A 15,567-nucleotide genomic window follows, 5' to 3' on the forward strand; every position below is an offset into this window, starting at 1 on the left:
TCTATGTTATATCATTCAATTGTAGATCACGTATTGTATCAAACGACCATAATGCTATAACATTCACGGTATGATACACATGTTTACATTGGGAAACTGCCCATCTTCTTAGCCTATTTTTGTCATAGTTGGACAAATAAAATTATCCCAGAATTGCCCGCTAGAGACATCCACAATTACCATTTTACCTGAACATAACTCGCGTCATCAAAAATACCTACAATAACTCAAAATATATACATCCAGTCAGCCACCTGGACAACCGATTCTTTAGAAATGCTTAGTCGCGCTAAAAGTCGATCGATACATGTTAAAATCAGCACAATTCAGAGATACACCTTTTTGATATGAAATTAATTTTCTCGGTCAAATATAAAGCAATAATTTTTTTTCTTCAGTAATGTCAGTTAAAAACTTGGTGCTTGGATATACATTTTTTTTTAAATCCTGGTGTTAAAATTAAGCATCAAATTGTGTCTTTTAGTGTGATATTTTTGATTTTTATAGGCCTTGAATTCGCCCGCGAGCTTTTTACGGAATTCATGTTTCAGCGTCTCAAACTAATATAGTTTGCTAAAGAAAGATATTTCCCACCCCTGTAAGGCACATCGTGTGGGTCTATATGTTATAGTTTTGTCAGAATTTCTGTTTTAGTTTTACCCTTTTCCCTTCATGCTCCGAAAATGTCAAAGTCAGTACTTTTATCTCGAGAGCAACCAGCAGAAATAGTCGATATTTCCTTTGTTGTTTATCCAGGTCAATTTTCCATTGAAAGCAAATTGCCCGACCAGCGATTTGGTAGCCCAAATCCCCAATTGAGTGTTCTGGTTAAACATGATCAGTAGGAGCGCTATAGGCCTGGGAATTTCTTTGCTATATTGAAGTTCTAGCAACACTGTAGCCATGCCGGTATTCCTATTAAACCCAGGGATATCGATCCACAATGCTAGTATTAGCCTTAGATTTCACGCGTTGATTTTGAAAAATGGTCAGCCGGCAGTAAAAATGGTGAAATGAAAACGCAAATTCTGACAAAACTATGATATATCGCTCACGGTGATGTACGTTAGAAAGTTGGGAAAAATCCTTCATTAGCGAACTATCTCACTTTGAAAAGCTAAAAGGTTGATCCAAAAAAAGGCTCACGGGCAGAGTTTAAGCCTATCAAAATCGAAAATCTTACACTAAATGACTAAATTTCACGCCTAAGTTTAACACTAGAATTTGAAAAAAAAATACAGTATCAAGCACTACAATTTTTCCTGACATTTACTGAAAAAATGAAAATGATTGCTTTTCATCATTTGGCCGAGAAAATTAATTTTACATCGAAAAGGTGTAACTAAAAATTTAACTCATTTCAACACCAAATTCGATCGTTTGTATTGCCTCATTAAATGTCTGAGTGAGCCTTGCATAACAAAAGAATCGGTTGTCCAGGATGCTAACTGCATCAGATGTTCAAATATAAGAAACCCAGTTATGTTCTTCACATTCAATACGTCATTTATGACATTGTTACCAAGGTGAACATTTCATTAGAGTTTCAAAAGTTACAATGCAAAGCTGCTAAAAACATTGTAATACGACATTCTCTGCATGACTAGAATTAGTTGAGCTTGGCAGAATCTCTTTTGTCGCATGTCAACAATTCAAGGGGCTATTTTATTCATTCCGAATGATTGTATTTATTTATGTTAATTTGAAAAATCAATGTTAATCATACTTGACTTTTCATTAAAGATTCCGATATTGTTAACTTTATAATCAAAAATATATATTGCTGTGTATTCTGAAGTCATTTACGACTCGCAACACACCAGACTACTTATTTTATTATTCCTCCATGATTATTTATCCATTTGTGCCATTTACCATGTTATGAAACGCATGGAAATCTACTCAGCCCTTAAGGTTAAGTATCATACTTTAAGTAATTTAATCCATTTTTAACAATTTTCTTATTCATATCATTCTACTCCCACTCACTTTGTCGAACTGTTAACTTATCGGATCGCCAATAAAAGTAGTTTAGAACAGGGCCGAGGATGTTTATTAACGAGTTACGTTTATATTAACCTATATTTTTGGTTCAACACAAAACGTTATTTGTGGAAGTACTTGAAGCCATTAGTTGCGCTGCTTTTACGCAGGTGTACTCTTCAAGAATAACCTGATGATTTTGAGAAAGAATTAAAGTGACAGTCTACTTTTTGAGAATGCTTTGATTTACTACTAATTTGGCAGTATCTAGTATTCTCTACGAATAATAACACTCCCGGATAACACTGTTAGCATAGGATGTCAGCACCACCAGCTTTTAAGCGGACATGGTGCACAAACGGCTCATTTCAGAGCAATTATATTTTTTCGTAGGCAATGGTAACGATTTTTTCAGAGCCACGATTTCTTTACTCATCAAGGTCATTCTGAATAGAACAACTTCTTTTCAGAGTAATTAGTATATGTGTGGCAGCCAACAATGAAGGAAACCTAATAATTATGCTATAACAGTTTTGAATAACTTTTAAATCGGTGTTGTTCCGAACCAAAGCTTGACTATTTTATAAGCGTCTATACGGAGCAAGCTTGTACAATAAGATATGCTACTCCTTTCAGACACCCTCTCATTCTTTTAACACCATTACATCATCCACGGAATAAAGTATGCCTATAAAACATTAGGAGGAAGCAGAAATGGGAGGAAGATAGAAGTAAATCGCGTTATAAAGCACTTACCCCTGACTCTCCCCCTTTTTCCTTCTCGCTTCTTTGTTTATTTGCTTTTTGTTGCTTGTTTGTTTGTGTTTAATATTCAAATGAACTGCAAAGCAATCAATGATTCATATAATCAATGATTCATAGACTAAAACACATGACGGAATAAACATCCAACGAAGTACATAAACGTTAAATCTATCGAACAAACAAAATGACATTAAAAAAATCCAAGTGTGCAATCACTGAAGCGTCAACTTAAAGTACGATGTACTGTTCAAAAGAGTGGCTCTTAGTCAACTCAAGACCAACTACTAGTATACTGCCCTTAATATTGGCTGCAAATACCAAGGGATAAAGCCTCTGGCGTACATGTGTACAATCCAATTACAAACGCACATTTGCCTAATCAAGTAGAGAATCCCTGGACACGGTTACTGTATAATTTTGAACTTCGGATTCATTTGTAGTCATTCTACATGATGCTTCCTGCCCGCCTCCCTTTTACCTTATATAGGTCATTCAATGACTACAGGATAATCAGTTGCTTTTGTTTTTTCATTTTTTTTTTCATTTTCTAAGCATAGCAGTTCTGCTGGGAATTTTGTCCTTCTAGCTAAGAAATACTTTGGTTACAGTATTTCGGGAAAAGATTTTGCACACATAACACTGTCTTATCGTAGGACTGTAAAACCCAAATCAAGTTGGCCTCATCTTCACCACACAAAAGAAAACTGCATTCTTCGAAAGGTCCATTAAATCAGGTTGACCTTTTCATTCTGGAGACAAAAGGTAAATACCTTATCTCAAACTCGCAGCAAAGCAATCTTAAGCACATCCACAGGTTTACAACATTGTGCTTAATTGTATTATTCTAGAAAATACAAGAATTCTCATTCTGTGGTAAGTTCAGGGTATTATAGCGCCATGAACGAGGACCTGTTGCACCGTATCTTAAAGGATATCTAAAAGAAAAAATACTTCCCAAAAAATAAGGCAGGACAAAATAATTGGCAATCAAGTAATACTTTGACTTGCTGATAAAGTACTCTAAAAATTTACCCATCTGAGTGTTTATGCCCGACAATACATTGAAGACCCGATGTCAATGTTAAATGGGTGCTTACTCAACCCTCAAAGATGTGAAGTTGCCATATATTTGCATGAAATTAGCGTATTGAAAACAAATATCGTCAGCCCGGAAGACCAATGTTGGTATGGTGAACAAAATGAATTAATTTCATAAGCAGCCAGATCAATTATTATAAAAAAGCGTATTTTTAAAAATGTGTACATGTACGTAACATTAGTTCCCACTCAAATTTAACTAATGTTAATATCTGTGAGTTTTATTCAATAACTTTTACGAAATATACATTTGATATTTTATTAAATATAGCACACTAAAACCCATCAATTTAAAAGTGTTATGTAATTTGTCATAAATTAGAAAATCAGGCAAATTAGTTTCACCCATTATTTTGACAGGTTTCGTGTGCTACATTCATTATAGTTATTATTTTATCAAATTATATAATCAATTTGTTATTTTGTCGCGAGGGTAAAATTTTCATTGTGTTCTTTTCAACACTATTGCACAATATTTAACATTAAAATATAATCTAGTGTGTGGTGAAAATGTTAAAAAGCAAGCGTCAATTTAAAATATTTACTTACAGTAAATGATCAAATAAAAAGCAATAATATATTTAATTTGCTTTCAGAACAGTATACTCCCTTACATTGATTAAGGTTGGCTTTGACCCGGATTTTGTGAAACCAGTCAATCAGTAGTAAAAGAAATTTAATGATGTAATGTACCTATTACACACACTTACACAGAAAGTTTTTAGATAAATATCGTAGAAATAAGAAATCATTAGTTTTTTACTGATGTTTTATATAAAACACAACTATCATGAAGATATACTACAAAGCAAATACCGAAAGCAAAGACAACTCTCCTAGACCAGGGCAATAACAAGATGGTAAAGCAAAAGAGACAATATCAAAATACTACACGGTATCATTGTACTATTAAAAGTGTTTGACAATTATGCTAAGATTTTATTAAAAATTATGTTGCAGATAGATAAGCATTGCTACACCTCAAATACATTACGATACCAAAATTACTCGTTATTTGTGTGACATTTCACCTTAATTTCGCCCTAAGGCCAAATTGAGCAATTTTTACATTAATTAAAAGACATCAAAATATTACAAAATTACAAATACAAAATATATAAACAACAAATTTAAATTTAAATAATGTAAGATAAAGGATGAAAAATATTGCATATATAAAGCATAAATGGATATTGCCGCATATTAAAACATCAGCATGCAGGGGTGTGTGTGTGAGTATATTGTGCAGGTGTGGGGGGGTGTTCTCTGTGGTGTTTGGGTGTTGTATGTGTTCAGAGGTGATGGGACCATGTGTGCTGGGCATGCTGCTGTGTGTGCATCTGCATGCATGGCAGTGTGTGCACTCGTACCTAATTCACACCACAGAAACACCAAACATATTACTGAGCTCAAACATACTCCAAAACACCCGGTACACCCTCATGCTCCCACTCACACATACAAATAAAGAGAGACTGAGATCATATATAAATTATATAAATAATAATGACACCTGAATACATGTAATACACCAAAACTGTTTAAAAGGACTAAAAATGGCAAGTGCAAAAGGATAACTACTGATTCAACAAATTAATAAAATATGGCACTGGACTATTAGCAAACCTGGATGTTCTGACTGATATTGCACTTGAATTGCGGAGATTTCTACCATGGGCTTCAAACCTAGTGGGGGAATGAGATGACTAGTACGAGCATTGGTTGATATCCCTTCAGCAAATGAATGACAGAGTAATTCTCTTCTGTTAGTTAACAAATCAAGATTACACGAAGTAATTGCATCATCATAAGATGTATAGTTCCAACCAAGGATTGTCCTACATGCCCGTTTTTGGATTCTTTCAATATCAGCAGATTGTTTTCAGGTAATACTTGAGTGCCAAACCACAGCAGCATATAAGAGAACTAGTCTAAGGTAACTTTTGTGAACAATGGTGAGCCCATCTTGAGAGAAGCCATTTTTTTTAAAGTGCAAAGCATAAAAAGACGCCTATTAGGTCTGGTTAGCATTTAAGGTCATTTTGTAACCAGAGACCGCGCGCTTTGGCTTTGTCAACATAAGGAAGAGGTTCATTACCAATTCTCAAATCTGTGTGTAGTGGCTTTGATCTACCAAAATTAACAAGAAGAGCCTGGCATTTGGATGGATTTAATTTAAGGCTGTTGTTTTTGGCCCACTCAGTAAAATCATTCAAATCATCTTGAAGATAGCCTTTAACATTACGATGACGGTTCTCACCAAAGGTCATGTCATCAACATATTTCCAGTATTGTGATTTGGCATCTGTGTCAGCATCATTAATAACAATTTGGAATCCTATAGGACCCAGTTTTGTGCCTTGAGGAACCCCCACCCCCTTTGACCGTAACATACTCAGATAAAGAATCATTGAATTTCACACACTGCTGCCTGTTGTGCAAAAAATCACAAATCCATGGCACAATGGTTTTTCTCACACCATCTTCGATCATTTTCTCAATTAACAAGGTGTGATTGATAAGATCGAACGCTTTTGAGAAATCTGTCAGAACCACTGTGCCAACGTTGTGATTTTTTTTCCGCACCCTGGTGGAGAAAATGCATGAGATTAACTAAATAATGGCTGGTAGAAATTCCAGAAACATTGCCAAACTATTTGATGTCAATAAAATTCTCAATGTCTTCCAAAATCCATTTGCAGATAAAACCCTCAGCAATTTTGGAGAAAATTGAAGTGAGAGACACAGGCCTGAGTTTTTCAACATTAGGAGGGCTGGTCTTTGGAACTGGCACAATTATTGCTTTTTTTCCATTGGGTGGGCACAATTCCCTCCTTGTAGGAGGAATTTAAGATATGGTACTCTTAACCATAACCTTACTAAACATCAAAAAACCTCAATTCAGAAAGCGTAGGCACAAGCAGGTATCCCACGTGATGCTATTGCGTCATCATGCGAACACTCATATGGGGACGGAAAGCTTGGCCGGGCAAGCTACTCCCCCCATGGCAAGGTAGGCCAGTGTACGGGCGTGGCAGCCGAAGGGTCTGGGGTTCGAAACCGCACCCGAGAAAAAAGTTTTCTCTTCTTCTTCTTTCTTTCTTTCCTCCTTCTTTCCTTCCCCCTCGCCAAAAAGCAACGTAAGGGTTAAACCACGATTCACTACCCACAGCAATAGCAACATTATTAAGTTCAAAAATCACAGAGCACAGAGGCTTCATCAAGTTTGTTAACGAGAGACCGGGCATTTGTCATGAATAAAGTTGGCAACATGGTACTACATGAATTATTATGGTGGGTGGTATTGCAAGAATCAAGAGAAAAGTTGGTGAGATTTCTTGAGCGGAAGTCACAAGAATCGGCATTAATATCATGGTTATCATTGTCACTACGGTTGGTTGCGACAACTGGAATATTTCTCCTTATGTTTCTACCTCCTCGGCGTCCACGCTGGCGTGTTTTGTTTTGGAAGTCTGCTTTTCTTTCTAAGTGCAAGTAACTCGTCACGGGTGTAAGAAATTACAAAGTCTGAACTGTTAACAGGGGCTATAATACCATAGTTTGAATCAGTATTATTCTTAAGCTGAGTGTTTTGAAGGCTAACTATTTCATTCTGATGCCAGTGTTCACCGATGCCATTGTGTAAGCTTAACTGATGTGAGCCTACATGTAAACTGTTGCAAGGCTGCAGAATTTTGAAACCGTAATTGATGAGTATCATGTCGAGTTTCAGCTTCAAAAGCTGGAAGATTTTTGATATATTGCACAGTCAGGTACTCACATAGTTTATTATATAGATCAACTTGATTGATGTAAACAAGGTTGGTAAACAAGACGAAAATAAACGAGGAAAAACGGAGAACAAAATCATGTTGCTGGCATCAGCTGAGGTGCGCCATCTCCCAGAACATAATAACATATGCTTCACCATTAATTCTATTGTGCCTTTACGTTCCTCATATTCGCTGTAGAAGAGATGATGTAACAGGGTTACTTATTTCACCTCATAAATATTCATGAGATAATGACACCAATTCATTGGTCAATCTTACCGGACGATACATATAGTTTATATCATCATTCTTAGAGACAAAAGTCGTACTTCCTTTGTTAAGCGTGTTTTTCGATCCGCGAAAGTAGGACTTGGCATTTTATATTGTATCATGGTTCTCCGTATGAAAAAACTGGAATTATCCAATGTATTACGGCAACAACACACATGACAGCGTCCATGGAAAGAATTCCTTTGCTGTCCGAAGCAGATATTGCAGAACTATCATAAATTCTGCAAAAGAATGCTCGAAACAACCAATTTATGATTCAATAAAGCCATGAAGCTGTTCAAGACGTATTGCGAGGATAAGGAAATCGCGTGTGCAAAGCTTAGAGGAGCCGGGGGACTAGCACCTGTTTTCTTATTAAATGTTATGAATTGGTGTCATTCTCTCATAAATATGTATGAGAGGTACGGTATTTTCAGGTACTTCGGGTTGGGGTGGTAGGCTTGTAGTCAGTACCTCGGGAAAAATAGTTACATACTGCAGTTACTGTCCGTTTTCCTATACACAATACACAGTGCTCTTACCATTGACGCGTGACCTCTTCAAATAGCGTACGTTAGAAGTATGGGGATTTGCCTAGTTAACGTCGCTGTGTGAAAAATAACCGGCCAATATTAAAAGTATTCTTCTAAAATTCTAGAAAATATAGTTTTGTAACATGTCCTAAATTTTTAGCTAATTTAGATGTTTGGAAATATTCGTACTTTGGTGTTTTAGTGTATGTTATAGGTAGTAGTACATTGCCTAGTTAACGTCGCTGTGTGAAAAATAACCGGCCAATATTAAAAGTATTCTTCTAAAATTCTAGAAAATATAGTTTTGTAACATGTCCTAAATTTTTAGCTAATTTAGATGTTTGGAAATATGCGTACTTTGGTGTTTTAGGAAGGATATGTAAAGGACAGATAACACCAAAAATATGAAGAAATTATTTCCAAACCGTGTAAAGTCAACACTCATTATGTTGCTCATTTTCAAGAATGCTGGTTAACAAAAAGCAGACCATTGTCTCATTTCGTGAACAAAGGTCCACATATTGTTTCCTTTCGTTTCCTTTATAATCGGTTACCCAACTGAAGCTATAATACCAGCTCATTGCGATACCGCACATATAAAACAGACACATGTGCACAACCAGAGAAGATCTGATTTAATCAGTTGAGCTGTTTTCAATGAGTGTTATCTTGGTTTAATAGCTTTTAATGGGGTTTAAGTCCTGCAAAGTTCGTGGTGAATTCTACTGTAGACATGACTGCATCATGACCCCATTGCTCTCCACTAGTAAGTTTACGCGGTACCTCATAGAATGCTCATATCAATATGATCACTCGCACCGGCAAGATTGGTATCTTTGAAAAAAGCGGTATTGTATTCGATCTATGATTGTATACATACACAGGCGAAGAGAGTAACCTGCTTGTAGTGCAGACTGATATATTCAAAAATTGTTTTTACCTATTTTTATTTATCATTCTATAAAGGTGATTTAATATCTGCCAATTGTCAGCAAGATATATATAAGTTCCGTATTAGAAACATCTCACTTGTTTTCCCTACACTAGTTTGTTGTTGAGACTCAATTCAGCTGTAATTCGGATTCCTTACACTTTCTGTCCCTTGTTTATTGCGTTATCAATATTTGATAAACAAAAAGTGAAGTGATATCGTGAATCCAATTTAAAATAAGACACGGAAAATAGTTTCATATTTCGTTCTCAAAATGGTTAAAGGTAAATGTCGAGAGGCACCGAACTAAAACGTGTTCCAATTTTATAATTTACATTGCATTCTACATTAAAAGCGCTCAACAAAGGATTACAGGTGGGCTGTCCGATCACGTGATGAGTTATCTCTCTCCGTCACCCAAGTACACCGTCCTGCAAACACTTTCTTATGCGCTGTAGAAGTAGTGATGTAGTGATGTTAATTACCATAACAATGGGTTGACACTATTTTGAATACATTGCCCCGCACTATAAGCAGTCTGCACTCTTCATCACCTGTGTATCAGTCAGCTACCTGCACAACCGATTCTTTTTGTTCTGCAAGGCTCACTCAGTCATTTAATGAGGCAATACAAACGATCGAAATTGGTGTTGAAATGAGCAAAATTTTGAGTTACACCTTTTCAGTGTAAAAATTTTTTTCTCAGCCAAATGAAAAGTAATAATTTTCATTTTTTCAGTAAATGGCTGGAAAAACTATAATGCTTGATACTGATTTTTTTTTTTAATCCTGGTGTTAAACTTAGGCCTGAAATTCAGTCATTTAGTGTAAGATATTCGATTTTTATAGGCTTCAGCTCGGCCCGCGAGCTTTTTCTTGGATCAACCTTTTAGCTTTTCAAAGTAATATAGTTCGCTAATGAAGGATTTTCCCCAACTTTCTAAAGCACATCACCGTGAGCTATATATCATAGTTTTGTCAGAATTTCCGTTTTGATTTCACCATCTTTCACTGTCGGCTGAAAAAATTTCTAAATCAACACGTGAAATCTAAAGGCTAGTACTAGCATTGTGGATCGATATCCCTGGGTTTAATAGGAATACCGGCATGGCTATAGTGTTGCCAGAACTTCAATATAGCAAAGAAATTCCCAGACCTATAGCGCTCCTACTGATCATGTTTAACCAGAACACCCAATTGGGGATTTAATCGCTGGTCGGGCAATTTGCTTTCAATGAAAAATTGACCTGGATAACAACAAAGGAAATATCGACTATTTCTGCTGGTTGCTCTCGAGATAAAAGTACTCACCATTGCCTACTTTTACTTAGTTTGACATTTTCGGACCATGAATGGAAAAAGGGTAAAACAAAAACGGAAATTCTGAAAAAACTATAACATATAGACCCACACGATGTGCTTTACAGAGATGGGAAATATCTTTCTTTAGCAAACTATGTTAGTTTGAGACGCTAAAACATAGAATTCCGTAAAAAGCTCGCAGGCGAATTCAAGGCCTATAAAATCAAAATATCACACTAAAAGACACAATTTGATGCTTAATTTTAACACCAGGATTTTAAAAAATGTATATCCAAGCACCAAGTTTTTAACTGACATTACTGAAGAAAAAAAAAATATTGCTTTATATTTGACCGAGAAAATTAATTTCATAGCAAAAAGGTGTATCTCTGAATTGTGCTGATTTTTACATGTATCGATCGACTTTTAGCGCGACTAAGCATTTCTAAAGAATTGGTTGTCCAGGCGGCAGACTGGTATGGGTGCAATTGAATATGATACCGTTCTTTTCAAAGACACTCTTCTTACAGGTGCGAATAATCAGCATTATGTGAAAATTTTATAGAATTCCGATCAAGGTCTTTATCTCTGTACTTTGATAATCTATGTGTAACACAAGAATGGCATAACGTCTAGTGCACATTCAAAAATAGTATAAACCCATTGCTATGGTACTGACATCATTACTTCTATGGCGAATTGTGCCAACAGGGTAAAGTGGGGGAATAACTGAGGCTGTCAATCGGGTCACCCACTTAAAACAGCCGAGGTGAGATACAGTAGATATGAAATGGAAAACCCCACATCATTAATTCTAGCGCCTGAAATCTGCCCCTGATTCTTGCTATTATCCAATAAACAAGTAAAACATGATCAATTTTCATTTTTGTGCAGCTGCTTAGAAATTAAATTATATCATTATTAATTCATATATTTTGATTAAATCATGATATCAAATCTATACATAGTCGAAGTTCAGTAACGCAGAATAAGGTTTTGAACATTAATACAATTTCATAAATGTGCTACATAAAAACTCCATAGTATGTGAATTACCTACTGAATGAGCGACGCGTTATACTTCAGTATTTAGCTTAGTTTATTTTAACTAAGTTCATTTTACTATAGCCCATTTCGTTTGGTTAAGTTTTTTCGGCTTAAATAAGTTGTTTTAAGTTTAATTTAATCTAGGTTAGTTTAGTGCAGTTCGAATTATTTCAATTCATACTGTGCGTTGGAGTAGCATACATATACATATTTCGCTTTTTAATCGCATCGAGGATCATCAACAGAATACTCTATATTTTTACATATCCATCCCAAAATGTAATAAACGAGTGCAAGGACGATGTAAAAACTGCTGTACATTTCACTCAACAATCAAACGTTAGATATGAAAGAATAAAGCCAAAAATATACTAAACCAAAAGAGATCAAATATATTATTTGTAACTACTATAGGCTATCGATAGCACTTGGGTATTGCAGCTTCTAAACTACTTATCATCTCATCTCACCATGCTACTTCTTCCTTTTTCCTCCGTAAACTTTCGTCCATTTGTGCCATTTACTATGTTATGAAACGAGTAAAAACCCACTCAGACCTTAAGGCTCGTACTTATAAAGTAATTTAAATCATTTTTAACAATTTCTTTTTCATATCATCCTAACCGCACTCTACTGTGTCGGATGGATAACTTTTATCGGGTCAACGATAAAAGTAGTTTAAAGCAAGCCGGAGGAAAATTTACATGTTTACTATTAAACTAGTTGCGCTTATATTTATATTAACTTTTCTTTTTGGTTCAATACAAAGTGATATTTTTGGAAGTGCTTGAAGCCATTAGTTGCGCTACTTTTACACCAGTGTATTCCAAAATAAGTATCTGATGATTTAAAAAAAAAAACCTTGAAGTGACTAGGATTAGGCCTACTTTTTGAGCAAGGATGTTCTGATCTCTGATTGACTACCCAATTGTCAAAAAGGTAATCTTTGAGTATTTAGCAACCTTTGAAAGCATCTTCTCGCATTCTCTACGTAATAAATGACATTGTTAGAATGGGGGTATATTCCAGAGAGTAAAATTACTATTATACTATGTTATTGCCATGTGAGACCTCCGGGTGATACCAATTGGTGGCTTGGTTGTCTCTTTTTCACAGCATAATTGATTTTTTTTAAACAAATCTCATCATTAAATTTTGTTGGCAAAAAGTCAAAAGTGTCACAAATTACAGATAAGATAATATTGTGAGCAACATTGAATGTTGTCTACTTATATTATGCTGTCTACTCAGTACCATCTTGTAAGTGGACATGGGAAAACATTTTTCACGGCTCTTATCGGAGCAATCATATTTGAGCCACTATTTATTTACTCAATATTCATTTTGCATTGAAATTTCTTTTCAGAGTCATAAGCAGCCTACAATGCACATCAGACAAGGTAATTTAATAATTTACATAATGCTATAATAAACAACCAAAGCTTGACGGGAGAAGATGCATTTACGTCTATACGGAGCGGGCTTGTACAACATTACGTTTGGGTGTTGGAAAGAACCTTCTGTTAAATCATGCATGACTCAATTACAAATCTCTAAATCCCTTTCTTCTTATCTTTTGATATTTTGAATAGTGTTTATCTTTCCCTAATAGATTATGATACTGAATGAACAATCAGCTTGGACAGTTCGCACTAGGCCCTACATCTCATAGGACAATAAAGCTAGCGCCCTGATCGATTCTTCCTGCATATCAATATGCTTCATTTACATTACATTACAGAGATCGGACACTAATCCCAACCATAACAAACCATGTAAACAATGATCACCTATATTACAGGTGATATTACAGGTCTATATATTACAGGATTAGATTAGTTAACTATGGTCTATTTGCAAGTATTATTTTGATTGAGCAGGAAAGATGTAATACTATTTTTTTTTATAGTAGTCTGGTATACATAGAATTTTTTTTTTTTTATGATGATGACATGGACGTACTGATCATTATGCATGATGCAAACTCATAGGTGTTGTGCGTTTGGCAATTTGGGAGGGGGTGGGGGTTCAAAATGACCCCATAGGATTATAAAATCAAAATTTTGAATTGCTCAAATACCTCTTTCAAATATATTAAATTATTTATATAAATAAACAAAAACAAAAAAATAAATAAATAAATAAATAAATAAATAAATAAATAAATAAATAAATAAATAAATAAATAAATAAATAAATAAATAAATAAATAAATAAATAAATAAATAAACGAAAAAAATTGAACACATTTTAGCGTAGCATTAAAATCATAAATATAACCATTGCTGGCAGGAGGACTCGAACTCGAACTTGACTTGACTTGAACCAACGATATTGATAACAGCAGTCTGATGCTCTACCATTGAGCTATGACAGCATCTAGTGATGAGGGTCGAGTTTTTAGCTTATACAGTGTTTGTCTGTGATAATGCCGCCTCGTGAAAGAAGAGGGTTGAGGGCGCTGTTCGTGAGGAGAGGTTGCTCTTCGAGATCGCGGTGATTGTGGAATATTCCATCTAAAAATTCCACATTTTAGTTCAGGCATCGTTAATTATTTTCCTATACCACCGAAAATATATATCCTTGTGATTGTTTTTGGATGGTTTTTGCGAGTGGAACGGATTTTATTCCATCTTAAATCCAACTTTTTGTGTGTACATACATGTGTCTCATCTGGAACTTCAAGATGGCGACCGGTGTATTTACAATGATGTGCTAGCTACCCATGGGAGACGGTTCGGCTGGTTGTGAGTAAAACAAGTAGCGCTGGTGTGGCGCCTGGCCCCTTGGTGGTTTATTTCATCGATGTTTCAATCACCAGGGAAACATGAAGCTAACCATTACTACAGCTACGCTTTACTTGCTGCTTAAACTTGTATTTTGAAAACTAAATTCAATGTTTATGATGCCTTATCTGCTGAAAGTCAAGGTGTGAATCATCCCAATAGGTCACACCCATTAAACGCCTACAATGCATTTCATACATGTTCATTGTCAATGTTTGATATCACTCTAGGTTCTCACCTGGAGCATTACAACCAATATGCACTTCCAAGGTCAACCTGGCACTCTATTTCGTTCAATGAAAGTGCGGTGTCAATGGTGTTGGCCAAACAAGTTACATTGCGTGCAGCACATCTTACACGCAATTTCAGTGTTGTTAAGCACTCTCCACAGTACATAAATACCAATAATAAACTTGTACTTTCGTATTTACATATCTTGCTTATGATAAATGCTCATGATGTTGAAGTGAACCCAGGTCCATATAAACCTAAGTTCCCTTGCCAGGTTTGCTCGTTAGCGGTAAAGTGGGGTCAAAAAGGTATTAGGTGTGACAGCTGTATGTGCTGGTACCATACTGCATGTATGGGGATGTCGACCCACACTTATGAAAACCTGGACAACTCTAAGGTTATATGGATTTGTGAAGCTTGTGGGTGCCAAACTACTCCGAGTGTCATCTATTCAGCACCTCGAGTTCTGGTATTGAGACTTCAAATAGTTTCAGTAGTTTAGCGTCTCTGAATGATGATGGTACTCTGTTGATTGGCTCGCCAAAAGCGACTTCCTCACCTGTTAAAAATGTTAAATCTCCACGTGCTGGTAATACCAAAAAAAGCGAAAAGGTAGGTTCGCTAAGAGTCCTTGTTGTTAACTGCCAAAGTATAAAGGCCAAACGTGAGGCGTTGCACGCCTGTATTGATACGCACAAACCCCACGTAATAATTGGCTCTGAGTCATGGCTTAATGAATCCATTAGCAACAATGAAGTTTTTCCACCAAACTTCACAGCCGTCAGGAAAGATAGAGACTCAAACGATGAGAGAGGTGGAGTATTTGTGGCTCTTAGGAATGATTTAAT

Source organism: Amphiura filiformis, chromosome 1, assembly GCF_039555335.1.
Source record: "Amphiura filiformis chromosome 1, Afil_fr2py, whole genome shotgun sequence".
Lineage (NCBI taxonomy): Eukaryota > Metazoa > Echinodermata > Ophiuroidea > Amphilepidida > Amphiuridae > Amphiura > Amphiura filiformis.